Consider the following 23306-nt stretch of genomic DNA (forward strand, 5'->3'; position numbering starts at 1 on the left):
CCCGTAAAAAACGTGTAAGAAACGGAAACCAGACGGAAACGCCGTTTTCTACGGTTATTTTAGCTAACGGGTGCATATATTTTATGGGAAATCTTTTACCGGTAGTTCGCTATTTTGCATGTCATTCTCAGCCCTGTATTGTCACTCTTTATTGTAGATTTCACTCATGTATTCATTCAATAACCTAGAGGCTTATGCCAAGTATATAGAAAGTTGATCATTTCTGTACTATTGTCCCTTTTTTTAGTTGATTTGTTTTCCTTTAACATATATATTGTTAAAATTCATAGTTTAAACACTATTCTATATGTGGCTCAAGAAATTCACATTTAATTGCAAATTCTATTTATTGTTTATATATATATATCTAATTATTTGGAAAAAATTTTAAGGAAACAATAATTAGCTGAAAGCGCAAAATGCATAAAAATGTATACACTTAATTGATTAGGAGGCATAAGAATGTATATATTTAATAGTCAATTTGCTAAGCATCAGTTTCTTATTTAAATTATTTAGGTTTTTAATAAAATTTGCCCTGGAAATTTAGTTGAAACTATATTGAAAATTGAAACTAACACTGTATTTTTTATTTTTATTTTCATTTTCTCTCTCCTCGTTTCTTGAGTGCGAAACCTCCAAACTCCGTTTCTCGTACCGTTTTCGTTTCTGGTTTCGTTTCCATTTCTCGTTTCTGGTAACATAGGTCTAGAACTCTGTCCTCATTTGGCATGTATAATGTGCAGCATATAATAACGTGCACCATGAGATTGAGAAAAGTTGTGGCCTTCACCATAGAAATGAGATTTTTTTCATCTCACTCGATTCTGTCATATTTTGTTATGAAACTATTGGCACCATAGGAAATTGAAATAGTTCATGGCCATTTTATCATATAAAGATATGTTCATCTCTTCAATAGTGGCATCCAAAAAATTTTATTCTCCCTATTTTGGTCTTCAGCGCTCTTCAAGTTCTTGAGCATTTTCATTGTGACCTCTTGTTCAAATGAAAAATCAACTCATGATATGTCAAAACCTCCCTCTTGATGATTTGACGTTCGATCTGCACATAAAATAATTTAGCATGATTGTGTTCTAGCCTTAGTTGATCACGGCTCTTGACTTTTATATTTCGTACAACGAAATAAAATCCACATCCACCAAGGAATTGCCAAAGGCCAAATAACTATGAGTATTTCCATTAGATTGAATCTTTGTTCATCATTTTAATGGCATTCAACTCAGTTGGTGATGATGCTACACTTAAAGGAAGACCAATATATCTTGACATTCCAGAAGCCTAGAGAAGCCATTTCTACTTTTAATTCATAAATAATGGAAAAAAAAATTGTTCATATGAATCTTTAATATGCCTATATAATTACCAGGGATATCATAGTTGCATGTCATTAAGGTGTCACTGGTATTGCAGATGGCTCTTGCACAGTCGAGTCTAAGAAACTTTATCCACGCTATTTGAGAGTAGTGTCCACACTTCTCAATGCTATCACACAAATGAGTTTTAGAGTTGAACGTTGCTTTATCATTGATGCATGCAATGTTTTCTTCCAGTGGTTTCCATCTTCTTCCACTACCCGAGAAGTTTTTTTTTCCATATGGGCCTCCTTATTCCATCCTGTGCAAAACACAACAAGAGCCAAAGATGTGGTCATTGTCCTTATGTGGAGTAAGAAAGTTGCAAAATATGCATAGTAATATGCGAATCGGAGAGAGGATGACTGTGTTTTGAAGAACTCAGAATAAGCAAGAACATAAAACCCTACAACACAAACTGATCAGTCTAGACCTTCTTCAAGTGAATTCAACCCTAAATTCAACACAACTATTTTCAACGCATAACTTTTCAAATCCCCACGCAATTCTTCTTTACTTCATGAAGGTACGTAGGCATGTGAGCACTCAAGAAAATATATGCAGACACGTCCACATTCAAAGAAACAATGCAGGTTCATGTGAAATATTTTCACACTCATAGCTCCAACATATCTAAACAATTCCAATTGTGTTGATTTGATAATAACGTGGGGCGTGGGCCATGGACATGTTGACCATCGTTGATTTGGCTCTGAAAATTTTCTGTGCACTATGATTTACGTGGAGAACAAGGTAACGTAGGATTTATGCTGGCAACAGTTCCATGAGCCACAGGTATTCTCATAAGAATGGTTTTCGTGGATTATTATATATATCCACCCTCCTTTTGAAACCTGTATCGAAACTTGCTAGCACTGTAACTCCTATCCACTGCCAATTATGGATCCACCATGACTTGGCTAGCCAAGATCCACCAGAAACATAGGCCAATCCCACCGCAATGTGCGCATTATACCTCTGAAGATAATTCTAGGTAAGGAATTATGCTAGAGCATTTATACTTTTTTTTTTGTTGGTTTTTAAATTTTTTGGATGACCAAAAATCTAAATTGTTTAAACATGTGCAATTTCTTAATTACTTATGATTTATTAGAAGGGAACTTTTTTCACCTCTAACATTAATTTAGCTTCGATGAGATATGCAAGGTTGAAACTTTAGAAACTATATGTTTTGTTAAACATCAAACAAATTATTTAACGAATCGTATACAGTGGATGCGTGTAAAATATTTTTACAATTAAATAATATATGTTTGAAAATTAAGGGAAGATGACCATTTAGTGATGTAGAGGAGTTAAATCAAACAAACAATTTAATTAACTAATCTGAGTAAAGAATTATAATTTCAAGGGGGATTTCAAATAAATTGAAAATCAATATTATCATACACATAATTCCCACTAAGTTCAAGCAAGGACACAAGTTGATTTGAAATGAATCTAAAATCCTTTTATTATTACAGAAATAACTTTGAAGGATACAAACATACTCAAAGTCTATCACAATGGTTCAACCACTTCTAAGTCTCTATTCTAAGTATTTATAGAAACTTTTACATCTCATATCATACTTCAAAATAAAATACATTTACAAAATAATATCTATTTAAAAACACAAATATTTTAAATATCTAGGAAAAATAGGAAAACTTGTTCAAAGATTGTTGCTCTGTTGAGGCTATGTACGAGTCTTGTGATGACTATTTCTACTTTGCTGGAAATGTTGCTCCTTTGGTCATTCTTCATTCGACCAATTCTAGGAACCGGTCCCACCTTTCTTCACTTGGGATAGAAAAGATAACCATATTTTTGAACTTAGGAAGCAACAACACCTATGTTGCATAGTTGTTCTTTATAATTTTCTAATGGGATCAATTGGCCATTAGAATTCCGAAGAGTAGGTAAGCCTTTTTCCTATAGCAATGTAAAGTTTTTATTTAACCCTTTAACTTGCAACTCATGATCTTGCATTTATTTTCCAATTGTATCACCAACTTCTTATTGGTCAAGATCCTCTTAACCTCGATGACTATTGATGCTATGTCTAGAATGTTCAAGTCTTCTAGTTCCTCCTTGGTTTTGGAATTCATTAGCTTGATGATATTTTTTGCTTCTTCGGGCCTATGCTCCAAATATACCTTGGCATTTTCTATTGTTTCCTTAATTCTGTGCACAAGTTCTTCTTGGTCAAAAATTATCTGTATTGAAGGACACAAGTCTATTATGTTGGCATTGGTATTTTTCCAAATGTTGTTCTTAGCTTCTGCTAACATTTGAATAACAAAGGAATGGTATTCATACTTTTGTAGTTGTTGCATGAGTTTGTAGTTTTTCTGAAGTTTTGATGAATATGCATTGTCAGTTTTAAGTTTACTCTCCTCCATCTTAGCCAATTTTGTTGACAAATTTTCTTCTCCTGACTGAACTGTTGATAATTCATCTAGAGCTCTAGTAAGATCTTCTGTAGATTCTGAAATTGTAGGCCTTTCTAAAGTTTTTGCCACTATGCCCGTGCTTGATGTAGATACTCCTCCTTCTTCCAACTATTCTTTTTCTTTCAACAATGCTTCCATGATGTGCTCCATCTTTTGTATCTGAGCATTTTTCTCAACCACTATAGTAAAAAGTTTTTCCTTCTGCATTTCTATATTGGAAACCTCTTTAGCTTGAGGACGCTTTATGGAGGGTAGCTTCAATTGCTTCCTCAATGCTTGAATGTATGATTCCTTTTTTTTTACAAGCTCTTTTGCTGCTTTGATATCCTTAGGATCATGTCCTAGCTTTATGATCATATCGTCTAGAGATTTGATCCTGTTATCCTTAGAAAAGATGACAATTTTTTCAATTTTAAACTGAGAATATATGTTATTCAAAGATGACTATAATTTGGAAACGGTTATTTCTAAACTAGTTAGTGATGAAAATATCAGCTCCCCTGTTGTTTATGTAAATTGATCTAATCGATTTCATGTATTTTCTTGGTATCAACTAAAAATATGGAGTCTTTATAGTCTTCATCACTCTTGGGGGCTAGCACTAGAGGTTCCATGAAGGCATCTGGAACTGTTCTTTTTCTTAATCAAATCTAGGAAGTAGTATGTGTTGAGTTTTAATTGTTTGCTTCCAAAAATCAGAGTAGGTAGAATCCTTTAAAGCTTCATTATTTAATTTTATTTCTCTGTATCTTGAAAAGATACTTTGCTTAGTAGAAACCTGTGAAGTAGATGATACTACATATTGGAATGTTTCTTCCATAGTCGGTGATTGTACTATTTCCTCTACTTCAGTAGAAGGAGTGATAGGGGTCCTTGATACAATCACTGTGACTTGTTGTTGTGTGTCCCCTTCCTCTAGAGTTTCATCTTGAATAGTTATTATTTGAGGCCTAAATAGAGGATTAATTGGAGAATCTGATTTTTGAGTAGTATTAGGGTCCTTCTTCTTCCTTTTAAAAACAATAAACTCTGCATATGGATTATCAGAATCTGTGGGGGACATATGTTCTCCTTCTCTTTTCTACTCCTTCTCTTTGCGAATTGGTGTTTGCATTGATGATTGATTGACAAGTTTTTATTTAGCTTCCTCTAGAGTACCCTCTGTAAATTGTTCCTAATTGGCATATTGTTCGATCTTAGGCCTTGGTGTGTGTGCATAGGGAGTACTTTTTTGTTCCAATTTGAGCTTGGAAATAATTCCTTGAGGATCATAAGACCAAGAAAAACTGAGTTTAAACTTCACGTGACTCAAGATTGCTTATATTTCCTTTGTTGCAGCTCTGGTGTTGATGATGAAGGTCCCTATGTGAGTTTTCATCTTGAATTGTGCTTTCTCCTTATAAGAGAAAAAATTCACTTCATCCATATTTAACATTTTCTTAGAGTATTCCAATGCAAAGATGTGAATAGGTACAAAAAGTGGCAACCTATAAGGAGACAATTCTGATCCATAAAATCTAATCTCAAGGAAGTTCTACTATAGATACGAATCTCCAACTTTGGTTTGCTCTAACAAGTGTAAAAAATTCTTTATCTCTAGAGAGATTCTTGGGATTACATGAGTGCTTAACAAACATAGTGAGGTATATAGAAATTTATTAACATAATTAGTGTTAGAGTACTCATCTGAGTTATTTCCAACTAGATAAGTCTAGTGAATGACTGAATAGGGGTTACCTTCGCTATCTATCTTCTGTAAAGGGAGTTTAAAATTGTCTGACTGGTAAAATAGCATAAGGTAAACTTGGAGTGACTCATACTTAAATATACCTTATGCTTTAAAATTGACAAACTCGTCATCGATTGAATTGGCCAAAAACTTACTGTACTTGAAAAGGAGGGAGAGCTATTGGCGAACTACAAAAGTAGATAGAAATCATAAAACTACCTCATATACCCATTGATCCCTATGGTATTTAAGCAGTTGGGTTACCATAGAAATTAATTTCTTGGCAATTTTAGGGAAAATTGAAGCTGGATATGGGTGACTAGTCCTAGGTAATTCAACATTTTCAGGAAGAAAATACTGAAAAATATGGTCTCTTTGAGGGAATGTCAGTTTCTTATATAATTCTATTAAAATATCAACATAAAAAGGATGATGGTAGGCCTGATATTCAATTTGCAAGGCTTTCCAAATACTTTTAGGGGAGATAGAAAAAATGACATCATTGTTCTAAAAAATGACTACCCTTTGACACAGAAAGTATCTAAGGTGGAACCAGATAGAAAACTCAGGAAATAAGTGAGTCTGAGGAGTTAGGTTCCTATACCAATAGGAGTCATAATTTTGAATGGCTAAGGTTAAGCCTTGTAATATGTACATACCTTTTCTTTCTGCAAATGTTTTCCATATTAAAAAATAAAAAAAATGAAAAGAGGGTATGTCCTAAAAGAAAAATCAAAGGACAAAAAGAATAAGAAAAGGTCCAAAAAAGTGAAAAATATGAACCCCAAAAACAAAAGACCATGAAAGTGTGCAAGTCAAAATGCCACTACTATTTACTTTTATGCATAATAATGATTGTGTGCAGCTTGTTATTCATGCCACAATCCATGGTAATCAAATTATTTAATCTTGATTATGTCATGCTTTAAATTTCATGTTGATAGTTAGAGAATAAAATCTAACCAAACTGTTTAATCCTAGCAGATCATTAGATCAGTAGAGTAAATAAAAGGAGCTCATCAGTTTAATGTGATCCCTTGGATGATATAAGGTTAGAATTAGATAGTTTCATGCTTTAAAAGAAAATGGATAAGGGTTTTCTAGCCTAAAAGCACCCAAAGAAAAAATGGTAGGATGAGTAGATGGGTAAGTAGAAGAAAGGTTGCAGAAGTATGATGATGATTAGACAAAAGCACATTTATCATTTTTCAACATGTATTTCAAATGTGAATGGGAAATTAAGCATGCATAATGTTTACAAAGTCAATTAATTAACTTCCCCCATTCATTTCACCCCTTTACTTTACTAATTTCCCATAAATAAATTCTAAGTACTTAAATCCTTTAAGTCAAATAGGCTCAGAGCATTTCTTTGACTTCTGGAGGGACCAGACCCTCGACTTAATGACTTAAGGACAACAAGTACTAGATTCCCCCTCATCAAAAATTCATCTCCCTTCATTCCCCTTCATTTCCCTAATAAAACTCCTTTTCCTAATGTTAAAACACTATTTGCCTAGGGAAAGTAATCACCCCCATGTAAAACTCCTTTTTCCCAAAAACCCACAAAAACACTTTAGCCTAAGTTATAATGCATATATGCAAAAAGCAAACAAATCACAGAAAATACATTATGCTTAGCGCAATTCATTTCCATCGTTTTCATATTAACTTCTAACTTTTATATATTAATTCCCATTAATACCCTTTCCCGTATGTATATATTAAATCCCTTACATTAAGATCCCTACACCTTAGTTTAAAAATAAACTATAATATATGGTCAACCCGATAAAAAACCCACTAACTAATCGATCTGAAATTATGTTAGGCAAAACCACATTTAAATCCTTTGTTAATCACCCCAATGGTCTAATAACTCTTTAAGCCATCATTAACCCTAACACCGCTACACTTAAGTGCCCGCCGCCCCAACCCACCGCCCCCCCCCCCCAACCCCCCCCAACACTAGCCTCCGTGCAGCTTCCCCACTCAATCACCATGTGATCGTCTCCCTCCTCATCCAATGGCCCTCATCCATATCGGGCCAACCCCACGTTCGTCCCTTACCTGCTCGAAAAAGTGGCTTTTCCACCAGCCCCCGATGCTATGTGTCAGTCAATGAATGGAATTGGGCAACCCCTCCCAAATACCATCGAGCGCCCAAAAGCGGTGCAATATAAACCGTTTATCACTCACCTGCTACACGAAAAAATGAGCACTATTCACCCCATACCCGCCAAAACTGACTTTTCGCGCATAAAGCCAAAAAGCCCCAAATCATTTGTTTTCACTGGAATTTTAACTGTAAACCTTTCTATGCACGCATGCCACTTGTGAATGTTGAAGCTGTCAACCCATGTCCGGTTGCACTCCAAGGATGCTGCAGACCACCCAGACAACCTTGCAGCCTATACAGAACCCCTTCAACCATTTGCAGTCGCCAGCCACCTTGCTCAGAACCATTTCAACCTAGTTCCAGGTATTTGAGCCATAATTCATCAAATACCCTGTCAATTTCAAAGAAACCAGTGATTAAGTATTCTTAGTTAAGTTTAAAATTAATTGGAGAAACTCAAGAACACAAGCCTACTATGTGCTGAACCATATTTCCCTAAAATACTGTAAATCACCTCCCCCATACTCAAATCCACAACAACTGAGAATGGCTGCCCCAGTTGCCATGGATGTGAGACCCATCTCTACACCCCACTTAGACCTGGACCACCTTCCCTTATTTGATAGAGATTTCCATATAAAAGATACCTTGGTCTTAGAGCTCCTGCTCAAAATTCACTGCCAAAGTAGGGACCAGTTCCTGAACCATGCTGATGAAATTGGCCTTTGGGAGTCAAATTTGCCCAAGTACCAGTTCCCCCAAGTCCACATTTTCCCTGAAATCGTACATATGTGCCATTCCAACTGTGTCCCCAGTCAAAAAGCAGTCATGTCCCCTAACCAGGCCATACTTTTCACTATCACTGTTGAATCTATAAAGAGATGCTACAACTCCAGCCTAGCCAAAACTTGAATCCCCTCTCAATTGGATACCTATTGGACTTATATCCCAAACTCAGCCCTGCAATATTGGCCCAATTAATCCAAACCTTCATCATAGAACATAAGTATACCCCCAATGACCCCCCTCCATATGTAGCAACTATATTTTCTCCTTGGGGCGGAAATATTGTATCCATGATATCTTGTGTTTTGGGTTACTCCATAAGTGAATACATTGATGAAATCATCCTAGATTTCATGTCCATCTATACCCCAAGACAACCTCCTACAACCATTTATGACTTTGCCACATTCATAGTTGACAAGATGCATGAACAGTTCCTCAGAATGAGTAATGAGAGAGTCTTCAAATACTCCTCCGTCTTGTATCACCTTTTCCTTCAAACAAGGGTAATGTCAGCCTTTGATATCAAAGAGGGGAAAATATAGATGACTTTTATCAAGCCAACCACTCAGCAGCTAAGGGCAACATTAGATTTCAAAAAGGTGGATTTTGAAGTACTGGAAAGGGATATTCATCCCATTGACCAGATTGAACTGCACAAGCAAATAGGGGAGATGATATACTCCACATTAACAGGGAAGGCCATTGTTGCCCGCCGATTACAGAACTCCCTAAACAATATATCAGCACAATTTCAGTTGGAGAAGGCCTCGTCATAGGCCAAGGATACTAGAATCAAGTCCTTGTAAGACTTGATCATAGCGATGGGACATGATCCCAAAGATATCAAAGCTATGGAGAAGCTGATTAAAAAGAAAAATGATGACATTGCTGCACTCAAGAAGCAGCTAAAGATACCCCAGCTACATCACCCATAGACAAAGGAATTCCTAGAAGCACAACAAGGACATGAAGAGCTCATGGACTTGGTCCTGAAGCTAAACGATCAACTCAAGGAGATAGAGAAGGAGTTGGACACTTTAATTCAATCAAAGCAAAGTGACCTGGCGCAACTTCTAGAATTTTCATCCCCATAGTATCTACAACAGTTCCTTCCACGTTGGCAGCATCTTTGGCACCCACAACACCACTTGCCACAACATTGTTAGTAACCGCAGAATCTACAACAAAAACGGGTACACAAGGAGAGAAAGTAGCAAAATTAGTCAAATCCATGGAAGAGATATCTATCCAGGCTACAGAGATGAAGAGACTAAAGGAAAAGGTAGCAAGTCTGGAAGCTGATTGTAAACTTGCCCAACTCCAGGAAAAAGAAGAAACATAAAAGGCACGGAGGATGGGTGAGAGGATCAAAATCCTGGAGAAGGATTTAACACTACAGAAACCACTGGGACAAACCAAAGAAATGCTCTGGGCCAATGTCATTGACTCTGTCAATGATATTTCGCCATCAATTCAAGTTATATTTGAGCAGACAGAATTAGTGAAGATAGGTACTGAAGCTATCCAAAAAGTAAAGGAAGAACTAGGGGATAAACCAGAGGATGCCAAGCGACTCATCCACTTCCTAAATAGCAAGAACAGATATGAGCTCCATGAGCTTAACATAGAAGATATGACAGAGATCATTCTAGAGATTATGAAGGTTCTTTACAAAAGAAACCTGATGCTTAACTTAGAAGAGAAGTGCCATAACATGTAGGTAGCCATTGATAGGTTCATGGCTAAGTCTCAGATTTTGAGTGAGAAGGGTCTTCCCAGTGCTATGGTCATCAATGACACGCTCATGCCCTAGATGGACTATGGAGATAGACTAAGAAAATTGGCTAAGTAACAAGCAAGTTCTTCAGCCATTAAAGCCCTGCCAAGAGGCAAAGTGTTATATGACACATTGGAGAACTTGTTTTTCCTAGAGCATGAGGTGAAACACTTGTTCCTCAGTAGGCCAAATTTTGTGCAAAGTACACAGAGGCAGATGAAATCTATAGAAGGATGATGAATGTAAAACTACCTAATGCGGAATGGTGGGAAAACATGATAGATTTACTGTAAGAAATTTACATCAGAAATTTATTGCATAGTAAATGAAGGCAAACAGTTAAAATAGGTAAAAGCAGAGCAGCAGGGTCAAAGAGTATCAGTTGAAAGATGAAAGTAAAGAAGATTCCAACATAGAAATGCTACAAATATCAGCCAGCTTAAAGGGCTCCAACTCAAATGAAATATCCAACAACACCACAATACAAGGGACAACATGAAGCAGTTCAAAATCTGTCTCTATCTTCATGTAAGAAGTTATTTTTATTCCCTAGATAAAGTCTCAAATTGTTTTGAGATATTTTGTATATATTTTTGTATATATACTTCATATTTTGAAGTATGAGGTGTGGATTCTTATACTTTCAATATAATTTTGTTGAAAGACTATAAAAGCTTTTGTATCACTAACTGGGCCAACATGCTGGATTGATGAATGAAGATCAGATATTTCGAGGGATTCATGTGTAAAGAGGAGTACATATGAGTAATTTTCTTGTGTTGTTTTATCTCCCTTAAATTTGTTTCATAATCTTAAATGTTTCAGAAGTCTGAATGTTTAACTTGAATATTATTTCATAATTTTCTTAACTGCACTCTGTCTTACTGTTATACATTCTTAGTGTTTTCTCTTAAACTATCTTAGCTAGGGAATTTTTAACTGCTCCTTAGCTTCCATAGTTTCTCCTCTGGCCTATAGTAAAGGATTCTTAAGTTCCTTTTACTCATGATTCACCACTGTTCTCCCATCTTAGCCTCGGTCTAAGGATTCATGACTACCCTCTCACCTTCGTTAAGACTCACCCCACCATTTAGTCCAAGGATTTGTACTTCACTCTGCTATCTTGCCCCTTGAACATTCCCTTTAGTGATTTAACTCTAGCTTCGCTACCCCTTCTTTAACTCTATTGCCCAATGGCCTAAAGGCATTAACCTATCAGCTTGTTTTAAGGATTCCCCCACCAAATCTTCATACAAATCAAAAAACCCCCTAAACTCTAGAATTAGCCTAATATCTAAGCAAACATAGCTAAATTATATAGAGAGAGCCCTCTCTGAGCCATAGATTGGCTAGAGACTATGCTTACAAGTTGGTTTGTGGTTACCTTGAAGCCTTCCCTTCTTCCAAAACTTCTAAGGAAAAGTTTTGAGTGATAACATGAGGGAACAAAAATTGTGAGAGAACAGATTCCCAGACACTTAACTCATCACTTTTATCCAGGTACTTTTGTTTTTCCCAATTATGGAGCTCGTAGAGATCAAATTCAGATAGGGTTTCTTTAATTTTGTATAGGTTATCTACTAAGGGAGCCTTGTCAAAGTCTAATACTGGAGGAATGAGTGGATTTGATTTCTGTAGCCTTTCCCTTTTCCTTACGGTTTGACATCATGAAAGTACAGGAGGGTATATAGAAAAATAATAATAGATAAAAGCCTGACAGAAGAGTTCTAAGGATCAGGATTACTCGTAGAAACTGTTGGTTGTGCACAAGAAGATTGTTGTCGAAGGCTGGCAGTTTATGGCAATTTTCTTCCTCCTGTGAAATACATGGCAAGAAAAAGGAAAAGAACTAGTGGCGTCAAAATATATTATAACAATTGAATTAGTTTGATAATGACCATATTAACGTCTATGGAGTAGGAGGTTTTATTGGAAAACGGATATACAGAAGTCTTGAGAATTAAATGAGCTAACGTTCAGAAGAGATTTCACGATGGATTTTGAACTTTAATGAATATGTGACATGTTGAGATAGGTGGCAGAAGCAGAGTGGCAAGGGGTAACGGCTCTATGGTGAGGAAGGAGTGGTGAAGGGGAAGACACGTGGTGGGAAGCAAGCGATGGATGGAAGAGTCGTTGGAAGGAGACTGGAGGTGCTATTTCAGGGGGGGTGCCAATGGTAAGAGGATTTGGGAGGTGACCCCCCGAAATAGCCCAGGGGCTACCATGTCTTCATCGGTGGCTTTGGGAGAAACTACTTTTGGGGTGCCCCCCTCACGTTAACTTTCAGGAGCGCGAGGGGGAGGGAATGGCTTGCATGTCATAGATCTGGGTGAATAAAAACGACATCATTGGTTTCAGTGCATTGTTTATTTACAAATGACAAAATATTTTGTCGTATTATAACTTTATCAAATACATATAAAATGATAATCATGTAAAAACTAATACTAAGGTTTTTAAACCTTAATATAATTTTCATTTTTCTGAATTAAAGTGGCATTTCAATTTGCTCGCTAATTTTGCTTTTCTAGGGATTCATTTCCTTTTGATATTTTTGTCACATTCATTTTTTATCCATTTTTATTTTTCATTTTCTTTTTCTTTATATATATATTTTTTATTTTTTTGTTATTCGTTCTTTTATTTTTGACATTGAAATGTAAAATACAAAACAATGTCACAACAATACCACCAAAACCCTTGAGAAACTGTCATTAATTGGGTCGTGGATCATATATTGTGGTCTGGACTATGGGAACATTGACCTCATGTTGGATCATGAACCAAATCCACCATTTTAATGTATGGACGGATATAATTCATATCACCCATGCAGTTTAGCATAAGCCAAACAATAATATTATCCATCGTGGAATCAGTGTCGTTGACGTTGCCCACTTTCCATATGTTGTAAATCTCTTGTCCGACCACTGTGCAATGAACTCCTGGGCCATTATAAACTCCTCGTCTCATCCATTGTACATCTAGTTTCGATGTCATATATATCAGTTTCAAATTGCTGCATGGTCTCTTGACTGGCTACTAGAATTGAAAAATTAGCATTGATTGTGGCATATGGTCATGTTATTACATGGCCCATACCACAAAATTGCCACCAAATCTGCATTTTCTAAGTTAAAAAGAATCTCCCAACTATGAATGCATCAAACTCATCGAATATCCAAATTTATTGTGATAAATGTATCTACCATCGGTCATGAAATGTGTCTTTTCCCTCAAATATACGTTGCAGTAAATATTAACATAACATTTGTGCATTCGATGGAAACAAATCTCATAAAATTTGTAACTACTATGCCATTAATGGAAACAACTAATCTTGTCAATATCATTAACAATAAAGTATGAATGCCATTACTACCATCATAGATGTGTAATACAACTCTAACGCTAGCATACTTAACATCACAACATTGACATCAATTTTTCACAATAATGAGATAGGGATATAAGTTCTCAACGCTGATTGTGCTAAGCATCATTTCCATCAATCTGTGTGAAAAATGTTACCGCGTATTTCAATTTGCGTCACCCAGTAGCAACATCAATATTAGATGACGTCGTACTTGATAAATGCAATCTTGATCCAGGTGGATATTGGTGGCCACCTGCCAAGTCCACCTGGACCCCCACCATTGTCTTTCTCAGCATTTTCAGTTTCCTTAATTGTAGCACAACTTACTATTTTTAGCAGTTTTTCGGGTCCTGAACTTCCGGAGCCGTTTTGAGGCCCTAAACGACGTTTTTAGGCGAATCCAGGGGCAACATGGGTCCATGGAATGGACTGATGTTGCCCGTTCCAACAATGATAGTGCTCGGATAGATCTTTCTAATGAGCTATTGTACGCGTCAAACGGAGATCATATGCCAAAGTTATGACCCCGGGAAGTTGGTGTGCCAATTTACCCCCAAACGGGGCCCACAGTTTGGCGTTTCATCTCCTAGGGTTAGGTTTTGGAATGTAAAGGGTTTTCCATTGTTTCTCAACAATAAATAGGCCTTCGAGCCTCATTGTAACACAGTTCAGAGGCATGTAGCCACCACATCTCTTCTCAGAGATAAGCTACCATCGCCCTAGCTGGTTTATTTCCATTTCTGGTTGTAAGCATATTTCAGTATTTTCCATTAATGAAATGAAGTATTATTTCCGCTGCATCTTTGTGTATATGGTTACCTCTGTAATTTGTTGCGTTCCTGTTTAAATCCGGATCATTGGTATCAGAGCGGTCTGCTTTTTCTCTATTTTTCTTTGCATGTCCCCAACAAGGTCGGGATATAAGGAGTTAGGGCTTGAACTAGTTGAACCTTTGCAAGACCAGCCTCGCAAATCTCGACGGCCTCCCATGGCGGACGAGAAGAAAGACGAGGGGGCAGGAGATCCCATCAAAATCTTGCTCGAAGAGGCCCTCGAGCGACAACGGAACGCGATGATGGACAACTTTGCCCAGATCCTTCAGCGGCTACCCAGAAGCAACGCATCGGCTTCCAGCGGCTACTCTGGAAACGCCACACCCTTTAAGGTACAAGTTAATTTTTAAATCCCCATATTCGAGGGTCAGATAGACGCAGATGCCGTAGATAAATGGTTAAATCTGCTAGAGGGTTATTTTTCTGTTCATGAATTTTTGAGTCGGGAAAAGATTGTTTTTTCTCTTCTCAAAGCAGCCCCCCACGTCAAGGACTGGTGGGAAACCTACTGCGAGCAGAAGGATGAAAGTACTGGCTCACTATTTTCAGCCGCATCCACCTGGGATTCGTTCCGGGATGCCATCAAGGAGCAGTACTACCCTGTCGGAAGCTATGAGGATGAATACATAAAGTGGACCACGCTGCGGCAGGGAAGGGACCAAGACGTGCCGGAGTTCACCAATCTTTTCAATACCCTTCGCACAAAGTTGGGTATCAAGGACTCGGAGCAACATTTGATACTCAAATACCGTGGCTGCCTGCACAAGTACATCCAGGAAGAAATACAATTCCTAAACATCCCCTCACTCGGCGCAGCATACCGATATGCCGTCAAGGTCGAGCAGAAGTTTAAACAAAAGAAGCGAGACTTTGGATCTGCGAATCCGAAGTAGGGGAAAGGTGCCCCTAAACCACAGAACAAAGGACAAAGCCAAGGCGGGACAGCCCAAGACAACCAGCCGAAGCCGCAAGCAAAGAACAGCGCCGCGAAGCCGAAAAAGGACACTGGAAAATGGTGCGAGTTCCATAAGAGCTCCACTCACAACACAAGTGAGTGTCGGGCCAAGCAGTCACTGGTGGCTGAGCTAAAGGTTTTAGAATCAGATGCATGTTCCAACTCTGAGTCAGAACCCGATAAGGGGTATGAAAAAGGGAAGCAGATCATTGATGCGGATCCCAGCGCCAGTGTTGCTACCGCAAAGATCCAGAAAAATGAACCCGAAGATCCAGAGGAGGAGGAGCGTCTCTTCCACTCCCAGATGTGGGTAAAGGGCTCCCTGATACAGTTCATTGTTGATAGTGGGAGTCAAAAGAACCTCATTTCGGCAGAGGTCGTGAAGCGATTGGGCTTACCGACCACAGCACATCCACAACCATACACCATTGGGTGGCTTCACCGAGGACGAGATCTTCGCGTGAGCCAGCAGTGTCGCCTTCCATACAACATCAAGCCCTTCACAGATGAGGTATTATGTGACATTGCTCCCCTTGAAGTTTGTGATGTATTACTAGGACAACCATACTTGTGGAAGCGACATGCTGTGTATGAATCAAGGCCCCGTGCTGTTATTATTACATTGGGAAATAAGTTGTTCAGGATACCAGAGGTAGCACCACCTGCCGCCCTCTCTTTGATTACTGCAAAACAATGCAATAAGATCATTTCCAAAACCAGGAAATTTGTTTTCCTGATGATACGCCCTCAAGGAAAGAAGAAGACAGTGGTCGTGGCCTCCAAACGGGGTCCCTCTGTACGACAACTACAAATGGACAAGGTTTTGGAGGAGTACGAGGACAGCTTCACCTCCCCGACAGGGGTTCCTCTGCACTGTCAAGTCAAGCACTCCATCGATATGACCCCAGGTGCGCCACTACCCAATGGACCAATCTATCGGTGCTCCGTTCTAGAGAACGATGAAATCAAGAGGCAGATTCAGGAGCTCCTGCAGAAAGGTCACATCCGTCCGAGTTCATCGCCCTGTGGGAGCCCGATCGTGTTGGTACAGAAGAAGGATGGGACGTGGAGACTTTGTATTGACTATCGGGCGCTGAACAAGATCACTGTCCGTAATAGGTACCCGATCCCACGGATTGATGACCTCCTAGACCAACTAAAGGGGGCGAAATATTTCAGCAAGATCGATTCGAAGTCAGGATATCACCAGGTACCAATCGAACCCTCCGATGTGTGGAAGACTGCCTTCAAATCCAAGGAGGGCCTCTTCGAATGGTTGGTCATGCCTTTCGGATTGACGAATGCTCCTGCAACCTTTATGAGGCTAATGGATGACATCTTGCGGCCATTCACCAACTCCTTTGTAGTAGTATACTTGGATGACATTCTGATCTTCAGCCAGAGTTGGGAAGAGCACCTCCACCACATCCGACAGGTTCTCCAAACACTGCGGCAACACAAGCTATGTGCCAATTTGGAGAAATGCACTTTTGGCATGACCCAGGTTCAGTGTCTGGGATACATCATTGATGAACAGGGGGTGCATGTCGATCCGGCCAAGATCCAAGTCATTCGGGATTGGCCCTCTCCAACCACTCTAACAGAGCTCCGCAGCTTTCTAGGTCTTGCCAACTTCTATCGCAGGTTTGTGTTGGGGTTTTCTCATATTTCTTGGCCCTTGAGTCAAGTCACCAAGGGCGGGGCGAAAGCAAAATTCTTTTGGTCTGAATCTCAATAGAAGGCATTCAGGGAATTGAAGGATCGCCTCTGCACAGCACCAGTGATCGCATTACCAGATTTACAACAACCATTTGAGGTCGAGACAGATGCCTATGACTATGCTATTGGGGAAGTCCTTATTCAACATGGACATCCAGTGGCATATCACAGTGAAACACTTTCAGACACAGTCCGGAAGTACCCCACTTATGATAAAGAGATGTATTCCATTGTACAGGCCTGCCGACAATGGAAGCATTACATTTTGGGGAAGGAAACGGTCATCCACACAGACCACCGACCTCTGCAGTTCATACAGACCCAAGGGAAATTGCAGAATGATCGCCATCAGAAGTGGTCTACATACCTACAGCAGTTTCACTTGAATATCAAGTATAAAAAGGGCAGCACCAATAATGTTGCAGATTGCCTCAGTCGGCCACCGATCATGGCGCTGACCACCGTGCTCAACTCTTGTGGGCACGAGACTGCTGATTGGCCACTTCTCTACAAAAGCGACCCAGAATTCGGCCACACATACCAGACACTCTTGGAAGGTCGGCATGTTGCAGATTTTCACCTCCAGGACGCCCTATTATGCCACCTCGGTCACCTTTGTGTTCCTTCAAGCGAGCGTGCCAAGATGATTTGGGAAGCACACTACAGTTGGGCTGCTGGGCATTTCGGGGTCGAGAAAACAGTGGCAGTACTGCAAAATTATTTCTATTGGCCAAATCTTCGACAGGATGTTGGGAAGTACATCCGATCATGTATTGCCTGTGCCATTGCCAAACCGACCATTAAGAAGCACGGCCTCTATACCCCGTTGCCTACCCCTAGTCGACCTTGGGAATCCATCTCCATGGATTACATGTCAGGCCTTCCTTCCACTAAGCATGGAAATGACTGTGTTTTTGTGGTCGTCGACAGGTTCTCGAAGATGGCCATTATGATGGCCTGCAAGAAGAATATCACAGCAGAAGCCACTGCTAAACTCTTCTTTGAGCGAGTGTGGGTGCACTTTGGGATCCCACAGTCTATCATCTCAGATCGGGACAGTCGGTTTCTCAGCACATTTTGGTCCAGTCTCTGGTCAATGCTGAACACCAAACTCACAAAGTCCACAACCTTCCATCCTCAAACTGATGGCCAGACAGAGGTTGTCAACAGGATGATTGTGCACATTATGCGCATGTATAACTCAAAGCATCCACGCACATGGGACGAGAGCCTCCCCTATGTTCAACACAGCTACAACCGAGCTCTTCACAGCTCCACTGGCCATAGCCCTTTTCAGGTGGGTTTGGGATTCCAGCCACTATGCCCCATTGATGTGGCCATGCCCCTTGCAGCTACTCACATGAATTCAGCTCATGTCCAGTCCGAAACAGATAAGGCCACCAGCTTCATTGAGCGCATCCAACATATTCGCCAGCAGGTCCATGACATTCTTGAGAAATCAAATGCCAAGTACAAGCAGTGACATGATCAACACCGGGTGCCACACAAGTTTCAGGTGGGCGACAAAGTCTGGTTGCATTTGCAAAAGGAACGCCTTACTGGAGCCTATCGGAAATTGAGACCACTCCGATATGGTCCTTACACCATTACTAAGGCGATGGGAGACAATGCATTTGAGCTCAGCATTCCCCCATCCCTTGGCCTGCACCTAGTGTTCAATGTGGACCGCCTTCGGCCATACTTTCCACCATTGCTAGACACATCCGACATTGCAGAACAGCTCAAACCCACAAAATTAAATCCAGATTGCATGGAACAAGCTGCAACTGATCGGATCATGGACACACATATCAAGAACACTCGCCAACAGAATATCCAACTGTATCGAGTTGTCAAAGCAGGCCAACTCCTTCAGCAGGGCAAGTGGCTCACCAGGGAACAAGTTCAGCAGAAGTTTCCTCACCTCATGGAGGAGCTCAACGCAATGGGGACCATTGCTTCCTAAGGGGGGAGGAATGATCCAGGTGGATATTGGTGGCCACCTGCCAAGTCCACCTGGACCCCCACCATTGTCTTTCTCAGCATTTTCAGTTTCCTTAATTGTAGCACAACTTACTATTTTTAGCAGTTTTTCGGGTCCTGAACTTCCGGAGCCGTTTTGAGGCCCTAAACGACGTTTTTTGGGGAATCCAAGGGCAACATGGGTCCATGGAATGGACCGATGTTGCCTATTCCAACAATGATAGTGCTCGGATAGATCTTTCTAATGAGCTATTGTACGCGTCAAACGGAGATCATATGCCAAAGTTACGACCCAGGGAAGTTGGTGTACCAATTTACCCCCAAACAGGGCCCACAGTTTGGCGTTTCATCTCCTAGGGTTAGGTTTTGGAATGTAAAGGGTTTTCCATTGTTTCTCAACAATAAATAGGCCTTCGAGCCTCATTGTAACACAGTTCAGAGGAATGTAGCCACCACATCTCTTCTCAGAGATAAGCTACCATCGCCCTAGCTGGTTTATTTCCATTTCTGGTTGTAAGCATATTTCAGTATTTTCCATTAATGAAATGAAGTATTATTTCCGCTGCATCTTTGTGTATATGGTTATCTCTGTAATTTGTTGCGTTCTTGTTTAAATCCGGATCAAATCTTATGCCAAAATTTACTAATGACATTACCGGTAGGTTTTAACCCTGTACATAAATTACCTGCATACGAATTCTAAAACACAAAAAATAAACAATGCAAGAGAATAACATATAAAACACATATACACAGAGTTTTTCCCCTGGATCCCAAAACCGGGACTACTAGATTGATTTTTCTTTTTTTGTTCCTTTCAATGTTACAATACATACGCATACATGCTTAAGCATCCAATACCATGGACCGAAAACGACCGCGCCCAAAACCATGTGCAAAAACCATGCACAAAACCATAGGTAGGTTCGCCTCACCTAATATAGGGTGCAAAAAAATTTCCTCGGGGCGCTGCAGCGAACCCCATAGAGGGGGGCTACTCCCCCCCTCAAACCCCCTGGACAGGAGGGGCTTTTGCCCCCCCGTTGCGCAATCGACACAACAAAGGGGGGGCTCCTCCCCGGCTCTAACCCCCCGTTAACTAGGGTGGCTAGTCATGGAAAGAATATAACACAACCCAACATTCCCCCACTTGTTATTTTCTTTCCATAGGGGGCTACATGAGAGATTAGTCATTTACCCAGCCCTACAATGCCCATTGTTTTTCTACACCAAGAGAACTTCTTAGAGCTCACACATTTTGTCAATGCATTTGCAGTATTCTTCAAAGTGTCCACCTTTACCAGCAACACCTTTTTTCGTTCTATCATATCCTTCACAAAGTGATACTGAACATCAATGTGTTTTGTCTTTGAATGGCAAGCAGGGTTCTTTGCCAAGAAAATTGTGCTTTGGCTGTCACAGTCTATCCTTATAGCTCCCTGTACTAACCCCATACTTGAATAGAATCTTTGCAACTAAAGTGCTTCCTTGCTTGCATGAGTGGCTTCCATGTATTCTTCCTCTATAGTTGATAGTGTCACTACAAATTGTTTCTCACTCATCCAACTGACTGCACCTCCAAATAGGTTAAACACATACCCACTTGTAGATCTTCTCTGATCCAAATCTCTAGCCCAGTATACATTAACAAATCCATGAATATCTAAAACTCTGTCCAATCCTGGTCTTCCTTGGTAGCACAAACCATAATCACTAGTGCCACACAAATACCTGAAAGCCCACTTCACTATTGTCCAATGATCATTCCTTGGTTTTGACATAAACCTACTCAATACTCCCACTTCATGTGCAATGTTTTGTCTTGTACAAACCATTGCATAGATCAGGCTATTGGTTGCACTTGCATATGGAACATGGGACATCTCCTTTTCCTCTTCTTGTGTCTTGGGACACTGTTCAATAGACAATTTTACACATATAGGAATAGGAACCTTCACCGATTTACTATCCTACATATTAAAGCTCTGTAATATTGTCTCAACATACTTCCTCTGGTTTATCCAGAGCTTCCACTTTGCCCAATCTCTTTTAATTTCCATGCCCAAAATGTAGTTTGCAGCACCAAGATCTTTCATGTCGAATTTGGAAGACAATTGGGTCTTCAAATCCTAGATAATTTCTTTTTCATTTCCAACCAGCAACATGTCATCCACATACAAGACCAAATAAATAACAAGGTCACCAATTAATTTAAAATTCACATAGTGATATGCTTTTCTTCTAGTGAAGCCAAGTCCCGTATAAATGTATCAAATTCCTGATACCACATCCTTGGTGACTGTTTTAGCCCATATAGAGACTTCTTTAACTTGCATACAATTCTTTCTCACCCTTCACTGTAAAGCCTTCATGTTGCTTCATGTAGATCTCCTCTTCTAGATCCCCGTGGAGAAATGTTGTCCTCACATCCATCTGTTCTACCTCAAAATCAAAAGCAATAACAACAGATAAAAGTAATCTAATAGAAGCTACCTTGGAAACAGGAGAAAAAAATATCACCAAAATAATTCCTGACACCTAGGAATAACCTTTTGTTACCGACCGAGCTTTGTATTTCTCCACCTTTCATTCTACATTTGTCTTCTTCTTGAACACCCATTTGCTACCAATGTGTTTCCTTCCAGCAGCAACTCCACCAAATCCCAAGCCTCATTTTTGTGCAAAGATGCCATTTCATCAACCATGCCCTCTTTCCATAGTTTTCGATCCTCTGAATCTACTTCTTCATTCACAGTTATGGGATCATCATCAATAATAGATAAAGCAAAATTTGAACAGAAAGAAGATGGACTATAGCTTTCTGGTTTCCTTCTTTCTCGAACTGATCTTCTCACAACCAAAGTTTGTGGCTCTTCATCTTTTGATTCCTCTTCTGTTGTAGATTCTGGTTCTTCCTCCTTTAACTCAATCTCTATCTTCTTAGGTTCCTTCTATGGGACTTCATCTTTAATAACATTCTTCACCTCTTTGAACACCACATCTCGGTTGTACACAACCTTCCTTGTTACTGGGTTCCAAAGCTTATAACCCTTTAAACCATCCTTATACCCAATAAAGATGCACTTTTCAAATTTACTATCCAACTTTGTTCTTTTCTCCTTTGGAACATGTACATATGCATCACATCCAAATAACCTCAGATGTGAAAGAAAGGGTTTCTTACCAGTCCATACCTCTTGTGGAGTCTTATCCTCCAATGTTGATGAAGGTGACCTATTGACCAGGTAACATGCTGGCTCCACTGCCTCTGCCAAGAATTCTTGTCCTAACACGACACCACTGAGCATACTTATTTCCCTTTCCATCAACGTCTTGTTCATTCTTTCTGCAACTCCATTTTGCTCAGGTGTGTATGGAGCAGTCTTTTGTTCTGCTATACCACACTTCTTACAAAATTCTTCAAATTCCTTGCTACAAAACTCTCCACCGTTATCTGTCCTCAGCACCTTTATCTTCTTCTCTGTCTGGTTTTCAACCAGAGCCTTAAATTCTTTAAACCTGTCAAAGACTTCAGATTTCTTCTTGAGGAAATATATCCATGTATTCCTTGAGAAGTCATCTATAAATGATACATAGTACATAGACTTACCCCGTGATGGAACCTTCATAGGTCCAAACACATCATTGTGCACAAGCTCTAATATATGTTTCTCCCTCTTACCACCAAAGGGGAAACTCACCTGATTTTGCTTCCCATATACACAATTTTCACAGAAATCAAAATCCAGAAAGCTATTAGTGATACCGTCTACCATCCCTTTACCATGAAGTATTCAAAGGCCCTTCTCTCCAATATGTCCAAGCCTTTGATGCCATATCATGGTCTTTTATCTAGAGACCACTAGATTTTCTACTCCACTTTTAGAAACCACTGAATTGTTTCACCCATCAATAACAGTGCTACCTTGTAGCTTGTATAGAGTTCCAATCTGAACTCCGCACATCAATACCAGTGCTCCCCGAACCATCTTGCGGGTATCTTTCTCAAACACTATTTTTACACCTACATCATCCAGATTGCTTATATAAATCATATTTCTGTCCAATGCAGGAATATGAAAAACACCCGAAACTGTTCTAACCCTTTCACCTTGCAACTTCAACTTTACTTTTCCGCGACCAATGATTCTAGCCTTCCTATCATCCCATAAGAAGTCATCACCACCATCA

The sequence above is a fragment of the Pinus tabuliformis genome, chromosome 4_2 (genome assembly GCF_031772625.1).
Source record: "Pinus tabuliformis cultivar Carrire ecotype Pingquan chromosome 4_2, CPIR1, whole genome shotgun sequence".
Classification (NCBI taxonomy): Eukaryota; Viridiplantae; Streptophyta; class Pinopsida; order Pinales; family Pinaceae; genus Pinus; species Pinus tabuliformis.